Genomic DNA, 9,503 nt, shown 5'->3' with positions numbered 1-9,503 from the left:
ATTATGTAATATCTTGTGATTTCCTATTTTTAAGAGTATAATTCTATTCGAGGAAACACAAAAGTATCTTCTAAGTTTTGACCAAAAAATGACTTAAAATCTTAAAACTGTTAATTTGCATTAATGTGTGAGGATTACATTTTATTTACCAAAAAGTCCCTACTGTATTGAATTTTATTCCTCCTAAAATACATATGTCAAAGCCTTAACCCCCAGTACCTCAGAATGTGACTGTATTTGAAGATAGTCTTTGAAAGAGGTAATTATTTTAAAAACAAAGCCATGAAGATGGGTCCTAATCCAGCCTGACTGGTGTGCCTTTAAGAAGGAGAAATTTGGACACACAAAGAGACACAAGGGATGTACATGCACACACGAAAGATCCTGTAAAGACACAGCAAAAAGACCAAGCCAAGGAGATAGACCTCAGAAGGAAGTAACCCTGCCAACATCTTAGTCTTGGACTTCAGCAGAACTGTGAGATTATAACTGTGTTGGATTAGATCATAGTTAGTGTTCTCTCAGTTTTTAGTGTTCTCCTCTCTAAATCTACAACATTTTGTAATTTTCTTGAAGATAGGGCACTTCAGGGACTTCAGCAGAACTGTGAGATTATAACTGTGTTGGATTAGATCATAGTTAGTGTTCTCTCGGTTTTTAGTGTTCTCCTCTCTAAATCTACAACATTTTGTAATTTTCTTGAAGATAGGGCACAATTTCTTAACAACTCTCAGTTGTTTAAGCTATCCGGACTGTGATAATTTGTTATGACAATTGCAGCAAAACAATACATGTTCTAAATTCATGAAAATGGCCACTAAATAGAGCATTTCACTAAGATCACAGAAAATCACTGAGTCATGATCTCTGTTATTTATTTTTCATAGAGTTTTAAGATCTTGTTTTTTGGCGTTATTTGCCATTGCCACATCCTCCGATTTTAAAGCTGTTAAACATACTATAGATTCTATTTTTTTTTTTTTTTTTTTTTTTTTGTCTCTCAGGCTGCTTTTCTTCCACTGATCACATCTTCCTATACTGTGTAGGTTGCTCTCTAGGTCTGTTCCAGAGCTTTCATTTTAGACACAACATCTTGGCCACCCTGCATTTTATACATCATTCCTAAAACCCATGTCTCCCTCTTTCTTGATTTCCAAAATTATCTCATTGAAGTACAACTTCAGAGAATTTCCAAATAAAAGTCAGGGTAAGTAACTTTTTCACAACTTTGTACAATTGTAAACTTTTTTTTTTCTGGACATTTATTTATGCTTTGGGAAGATAAAGGATTCTAGGTTAAAATATATATCTTTTTTTGAAGATATATATTTGAAGCCATTTATTGTTTTCTAGCATTCTGTTAAATTGCTATGCTACAGATATCATTTGAAAAAAAAGGGGCTTAATTATTTCAAGAATTACAAATCTTATTTAATTTCTTTAGAGAAAAAGGCTAGTGTTTTTCTGGGTGTAGAGTCCAGGAAATAATCCCTATTTTCTAGGTATTGATTGGGGATAGAGTGGAGATGTGTAACATAAGGATGGTTATAGAGACAATGTAAGGGTAACATGATGGAAGTGTCATACAAGCATATACAGTTTTCCCATGTATATATAAACCTTCAATTAATCCTGTTTTCTTTTCTACTTCTCACCTCCACCAACCATGGTTCCTAGGGCTTAGAGATCAGAGCTTTTCCAGTGTTCTGTTGGGCAGATTAGTGCCCAGTATTTCTACAACCATACATTCTCCCCTTCCCACCAAATCAGTTTTACAATAAAACATGAAATCTCATTTACAGAAAGTTCCCAAAACTATTTAAGTGGATCATTTGGAATATATATATATGAATGTATATATTACATAGATGTGAGATGTCTGTTCATAGCAACCTACACAGAGCAGATTTATGTATATATATTATATATACATAAATTTATATATGATAAATACTATAAATATATATGTATATTGCATATATATGCAAATACTTATTATCATCAATATTGTTGGCATGAGTCTATCTTTCAGCCAGTTCAATTAAATTCTAATTCAAAATTCTTTCTACGCACAGTGACACTGTAGTCTCATGGAATTTTAGAGCTGAAACTAACCCAGAGGACAGGGATGCTTGAAACAAGAGTAATCTCAAGTCTGAAGGCATAGCTCACCCAAAGTCTCACATGTTAGACAAATAATGTCATTGTAAAATATATGAGTTTCAACCAACGAATCATAACTTGGGTAAGTGAAAAATGTGAGTTGTAGAAGGAATTATAAGAAAACCAGAAATATGATGACGTAGACAAGTTATAGAGGTGACAACATGCTTTAGTCCCCTATTTTTATGTTGTTTTGAATTTTATTTATGGCAACACAAAGATAACCTTTTCTTCTATCCAGAATTTCTCTGCCTTTAGAATGGCAATTAATTGTTTCTGTGATAAACAAAACCTATATAGGTTAAAATTTAATACAACTAAGGATGAAAGACAGGCTATATTCTGAAATAATATCTTTTTTTTTTAAAGTTTATTTATTTATTTTGAGAGAGAGAGAGAGAGTAAGAGAGGGAGGGGCAGAGAGAGAATCCCAGCAGGCTCTACTTTGTCAGCAGGGCTCAAACTCATGAACCTTGAGATCATGACCTGAGCCAAAATCAACAGTCAGATGCTTAACCAACTGAGCCATGCAGACACCCCCTTAAATAATATCTTGATCATATTTACTTTATTTATAACATTAATTATTAAAACAACAAAGACTACCCAAAATAAATTCTTTAACCCCATTGTGCACTTTTCCTAATAAAACCTTAACCAGTATGAAATGATAGATAGAAAATCACGCCAGCTGCTTATACATCCAGAATCAAGTATTGTTTTGTATTCATCTATTTTCATTCCTTAAGATTTCAACGCTGTTTATATTAAATAATTTCTTTGCTAAGATTATTACAATCCTTTATAATGAGAAGTACCTTGAATCATTAACAATATTACTTTTCTGGCAGACCTGCAGGCTTGATTGCACTATAGTAGTTTTGCAAGCTGAGTCCTGTACATTATAGGTAGTATGTATAACTATTATTATTACCATTAAGGTTTTTTTTTGTTGGATTAGATCATTTATAGTGTTCTCCTCTCTAAATGTACATTTAATGATTTTCTGGAAGATAGGGCACGATTTCTTACTCTTGACAAGTCTAAGTTAGAACAAATATAAAACAAAATTCATTATGAGAAGTTTTCAGTCTCTTTGAGTTCAGAAAACAATAAATATTAACTTATTAAATCTGATTAAAATGGGCTCTCAGCCCATAATCTTACTCTTCAACTGAAAATATGTAATGTTGCTTAATGATCAGGGTGTTGGAGCTTCTTTTTGACTGTAAAAAATAATGATCCTTCATTATAATAAAATATTCCACTATTGCATAGTCTATGTTTTATGAATTACTCTACACACATTTTGTGTCAATTATAGGCCATAGAATAAAAGGTAACACTTCAGCCTTCAGGCTGAATCATTTATTTGGAGCTCACTGATGTGTTCTTAATTCAATTTGAAGTCTCTTCCCACCCACAGTTTGTGGAGAAAGAGATGCAAACATTTTTCTTCATTGGCAGAGACTGGAAAATGCATCAACATGACAAATATTTTCCGGGAGGAGAAAAAAAGTATATTCTATGAATAACAATCTCTCTCTCAAAGAAAAAAAAGATAATCATAACAAAATTTATAACATTTCTTTTATCTCAAAGGAGCCTAAAGCATTTTAGAAATGTTAACGATGGTCTGGTTCTGTGAGATTCACGTCTCCTGTCACTGAGACGGATTTACTTTTAACAGTGCATAGGGATGACAGACCCTGCAGAAAGCTCAGTAGGATTTATTATCACGTCTATAAGGCTGAAAGGGAGGGGCTGCTTGTTCCAAACTGCCCATGCTAGAATGTATATCTATCACAGGATCAAAGGCATGGGCTCCCTGCATATGCAAAATACGATGGATTGCATAACAATAATCTGCTCTTTGATGAAAGTATTGGTGAGGCATCCCAGGATACTCTGCTCCACACCATCAGGTAATGTAGACAACATTATGCCTGTTAACAAGACATTAATAATCATTTAAAAACTTTTAATGTGTTCATGTGAATTAACATCATTTTTGTTTCTTCTGACTATTTAAAAAAATTCAGTGTTCAGAATCCTATATTAATGCACCTATAGACTAGTACAAGCATAACTATTTTTCCAATACAGAAATATTTATATGTCTCTGCTGAATTCCCTCACATCGATTATATGGTTGACTTGAACAATGATGATAGGTTGCAAATTCTACAACGGTGAGTGACATTGTTTACACAATAACTAACAGGTGTTGAAATTTTCTAAATACACAAACATATGCACATGTATAGTGATTTACATGTGTATGCTGAACATACATTAGATAGGTTCATCATGCTTTGATTTATATCATGTACTATTATTCACCCTTGTGACTACTAATATTTAAAACCAGGAAGGAAAGAGTAAATGGAAATAAATTGTGTTGTGTTTTTTTTTGACTCCATCATTATCTATGCTATAGTGTGGCTAAGTTTCATTCATTTATGTCTTTATTAATTCAGCAAACATTTATTCAGTAATTATTAGATCCTATTCTAGGCACTAGACATTTAAAGAGACATTTGATACATATCTTATCTTCAGGAAGATAATACTCTTGTGGGAGAGATAAATATTAAGAAAGTAAATAGAGTGGCATAAAAACACCAAACAGGAAACCCATAACTCTGTAAAAGAAGAGGCAGGGGCAATTTTACAAAGAAGGCAGCATTTGAATTGGATCTTGAAAATTGAGTAGGAGATATCAACCAAAGCAAGTATTTTTGTCAAGGTTCTTTTTTTTTAAAGTTTATTTATTTTGAGAGAGAGAGAGAGCATGAGCAGAGGAGGGACAGAGAGAGAGAGAGAGAGAGAGAGAGAGAGAGAATCCCAAGCAAGCTCCACACTGTCAGTGCAGAGCCAGATGCAGGGCTTGAACCCACAAACTGTGACATCATGACCTGAGCTGAGATCAAGTGTCGGATGTTTAACAAACTGAGCCACCCAGGCAACCCATAAGGTTCTAATTATAAAATTAAAGCACATTGCTAGCACTGACTACAAAAATACATAGCCCCAGCAATATCAAGTTTGAGAGAAACAGTCTGAGTTTCAACAAAATGTAAGCAAAACAATCTATTGATATACAGGCATACCTCATTATATTGAACTTCTTTTTTCATTTTAATGCACTTTGCAGATATTGCCTTTTCTTTCTTTCTTTCTTTCTTTCTTTCTTTCTTTCTTTCTTTCTTTCTTTCTTTTAGAAACTGAAGGTCTGCAGCAACACTGCATCAAGCAAGTCCATTGGTGCCATTTTTCCAACAGATTTGCCTAGTCCATGTAAGTCACATGGACTTACATTTTGGTAATTCTAACCATATTTCAAATTTTTCATTATTAGTCTATTTGTTATGGTGATCTGTGATCAGTGATCTTTGATGTTACTATTGTAATTGTTTTGAGGCACCACAAACTGTGCCCATATAAGATGGTGAACTTAATCAATAAATGATACGTAAGTTTGACTGCTCCTCCAGCTGGCTGTCCTCGATCTCTCTCTCTCTCTCTCTCCTTGGGTCTCCCTATTGTCTAAGATACAACAATATTGAAAATGGGTCCGTTAACAACTGTACAATGTTCTCTGAGTGTTCAAGTGAAAGAAAGTGTGGATGTCTCTCAGTTTAAATCAAGAGCTAGAAAAGATAAAGCTTAGTAAGGAAGGCATGTCAAAAGCTAATAGGCCAAACACTAGGTCTTTTGTGCCAAATGGTCAAGTTATGAATACAAAAGAAAAGTTCTTGAAGAAAATTAAAAGTGCTACCCCGGTGAACACACAACTGATAAGAAAGTGAAATGGCCTTATTGCTGATAGAAGATCAAACCAGCCACAACATTCCCTTTAAACCAGAGCCTAATCCAGAATAAGGCTCTAAGTCTTTTCAATTCTATGAAGGCTGAATGCAGTGAGGAAGCTGCAGAATAGAAGTTGGAAGCTGAAAGAGGTTGGTTCATGAGGTTTAAATAAATAAATAGACTCTTAACTATAGAGAACAAACTGATAGTTCCCAGAGGGGAGGCCGGTGGAAGGATGTGTGAAATAGGTGATGGGGATTAAGGAGTGCACTTGTTGTGATGAACACAGGGTGTTGTATGGAAACAATGAATCACTATACTGTACACCCAAAGCTAATATCACACTGTATGTTAACTAACTGGAATTTAAATAAAACTTTACCTAAAGAAAGAAAGAATCTTACTACATAGCATAAAAGTGCAAGGTGAAACAGTAAGTGGTGACATAGAAGCTGCAGCAAGTAATCCAAAAGATCTAGCTAGGAAATAAATGAAGGTGGCTACACTAAGGAAAAGATTTTCAATGGATTTAAACAGTTTTCTATTAGAAGAAGATGCCACCAATTCCTGGCTTCAAAGTTTCAAAAGACAAGCTGACTCTCTTCTTAGCGGCTTATGCAGCTGGTGACTTTAGATGGTAGCCAATGCTCATTTACCACTCCAAAAATCCTAGGGCTCCTAAGAATTATGCTAAATTTACTCTGCTTGTGCTCTAGAAAGGGGACAACAAAGCCTGGATAACAGCACACCTTTTGACAACATGGTTTACTGAATATTTTAACTGTTGACACTGACTCATCAGGAATAAAAAAAAATTCTTTTCAAAATATTACTGCTCATTGATAATGCACTGGTCACCCAAGAGCTCTGATGGAGATGTACAATGAGATAAATGTTTTCATTCCTGCCAATACAACATCTATTCTGCAGCCCATGGATCAATGAGTAATTTTGTCTTTCAAGTCTTATTATTTAAGAAACACATTTTATAAGGCTATAGGTGCCATAGATAGTGATTCATCTGATGGATCTGGGCAAAGTAAATTGAAAACCTGGAAAGGACTTACCATTCTAAATTATTTTTAATGTTTATTTATTTTGGGGAGAGACAGAGACAGAATGTGAGTGGGTTAGGGGCAGAGAGAGAGGGAGACACAGAATCCGAAGCAGGCTCCAGGCTCTGAGCTGTCAGCACAGAGCCCAACGTGAAACTTGAACTCATGAGCTGTGAAATCATGACCTGAGCTGAAGTCAGACGCTCAACCAACTGAGCCACCCAGGTGCCCCAAAGAATTTACCATTCTAGATGCCATTAAGAAGGGGTCAAAATATCAACATGACAGGAATTTGGAAGAAGTTGACTCCAAGCCTTAAGGATGCCTTTGCGGGGTGCAAAACTTCAGTGGAGGAAGTAACTGTAGATGTGGTGAAAATAACAAGAGAACTAGAATTAGAAGTGGAGTCTACACACGGGACTGGATTTCTGCAATCTCGTGCTACAACTTTAATGGATGAGGAGATATTTCTTATGGATGAGCAAGGAAAGTGATTTTCTGAGATGGAATCTACTCCTGGTAAAGATGATGGGAAGGCTTTTGAAATGACAACAAAGGGTTTAACATATTATGTAAATTTCATTGCTAAAACAGCAGCAGGGTATGAGGGGATTGACTCCAATTTTGAAAGAAGTTCTACTGTGGGTAAAATACTCTCAAACAGTATCACATGCTACAGAGAAATCATTCATGATAAGTAGAGTCAATTGATGTGGCAAACTTCATTGTTGCTTTACTTTCAGAAATTGCCACAGCCACTCTCGCCTTCAGCAACCACCACTGTGGTCAGTCAGCTGCCATCCACATCAAGGCAAGACCTCCATCAACAAAAAGATTACAACTCACTGATAGTTCACATAATTCTTGGCATTTTTTTAGCAATAAAATATTTTAAAATTAAGGCATATACATATTTTAGACAGTGTTTTTGCACAGTGTTTTGTAATAGACTATACTATAAACCTAACTTTTATATGCATTAGAAAACAAAAAAATCATCTGATTCTCTTTACTGTGATATTCACTTCATTGTGGTGGCCTGGACCAACCAGCAATATCTCCAACATATGCCTGTACACTGTCCTATTTCTTATGTTCACACATACCTGGCTAGAATTAGACTTAAAATTGGCTTTTCAAAACAGGGCGCTATATTCCCAGATCTATGACCCTTCCTCATGCTGCATACCCATTTCCCTCTAAATACCACTTATAATCACATCTATGATCCATTTTAACTTTTGTATGTAACCCTCTTTTTTCCTGCCTCTTGTCCTCATCTGCTAGTGCAAAATTCCATTTATGTGTATCCCCATGGGTTGTCTTTCATGACCATTATACATTCTTCTTTTCTTTTCTCCTTTCCTCTGGAGGCTGATTGTGCCTTTGACACCTCTGCTGTTTCTTTTAGGCAAGAGTATAATATATATTGGCCTCATAACTCTCTCTGCCTAGAAAGGAAACAAACATCAGATCTCCCAGGTTTCCACATGGAACCTTTATTTCATGCTAACACTAACACACAAGAAACCTTTTGCTTCCAAGGCGGCTTGGAAATTATTGGGAAGTCAGAGAGAAAAACTGAGTTCCGTATGTCTACTTTGTTTTCCTAGGTGTTCAGCTCACTTCCAGAATTTTTTCATCCCTCATGCCTATAGATTATTGCCAGGCCACAAACTGACCTGGTATAACCAGGCAGGACTGAAATCGCAAAAGAAAGAGAAACAAAATATAGATAGATGTTATGTGTTGAATTCTGTCCCCCCTAAAAAGATATGTTAAAATCTGAGCCCCTAGTACTTCGGAATGTGACCTTATTTAGAAACAATGTTCACAGAAGTAATCAATTTAAAATGAGGTCCTAAGATGGATCCTAATCCAATATGACTGCTGCCTCTATAAAAAGGGGAAATTCATACACAGGGACAGACATGTATAGAGGGAGGATGATCTGAAGAGATACAGGGGGGAACACCATGGAAATAAAAGGCAGAGATCATGTGACACATCTACAGCCAAAGATTGCCAGCCAACCACCAGAAGTTATGAGGGGGACATGATAGAGACTCCTTTCTAGCTTGCAGAAGAAACCAACCCTGCCAACAGCTTAATTTCAGACTTTAAACTCCAGAACTGGGGGGCGCCTGGGTGGCGCAGTCGGTTAAGCCTCCGACTTCAGCCAGGTCACGATCTCGCGGTCCGTGAGTTCGAGCCCCGCATCGGGCTCTGGGCTGATGGCTCAGAGCCTGGAGCCTGTTTCCGATTCTGTGTCTCCCTCTCTCTCTGGCCCTCCCCCGTTCATGCTCTGTCTCTCTCTGTCCCAAAAATAAATAAACGTTGAAAAAAAAATAAAAAAAAAAAATAAACTCCAGAACTGGGAGGCAACACATTTCTGCTGTTTAAGCCACTCAGTTTGTGGCACTTCATTGTGGCGGCCTACTTACCAGCAAACTAGTTGAGTAGATGGTCCCC

The 9,503-nt window shown here is 36.1% G+C and overlaps 1 pseudogene; it reads left to right on the top strand.

The window, feature by feature from the left end:
- Nucleotides 1-5,757: 5,757 nt before the first annotated feature.
- On the top strand, nucleotides 5,758-7,926 carry LOC124527247 (tigger transposable element-derived protein 1-like; annotated as a pseudogene).
- Nucleotides 7,927-9,503: the final 1,577 nt, after the last annotated feature.

The sequence above is a fragment of the Lynx rufus genome, unplaced genomic scaffold (genome assembly GCF_022079265.1).
Source record: "Lynx rufus isolate CCGP_SWC_20201006 ecotype Redwood Valley unplaced genomic scaffold, mLynRuf1.p SCAF_5, whole genome shotgun sequence".
NCBI lineage: Eukaryota > Metazoa > Chordata > Mammalia > Carnivora > Felidae > Lynx > Lynx rufus.
This window is presented reverse-complemented; position numbering and strand designations above follow the sequence as displayed.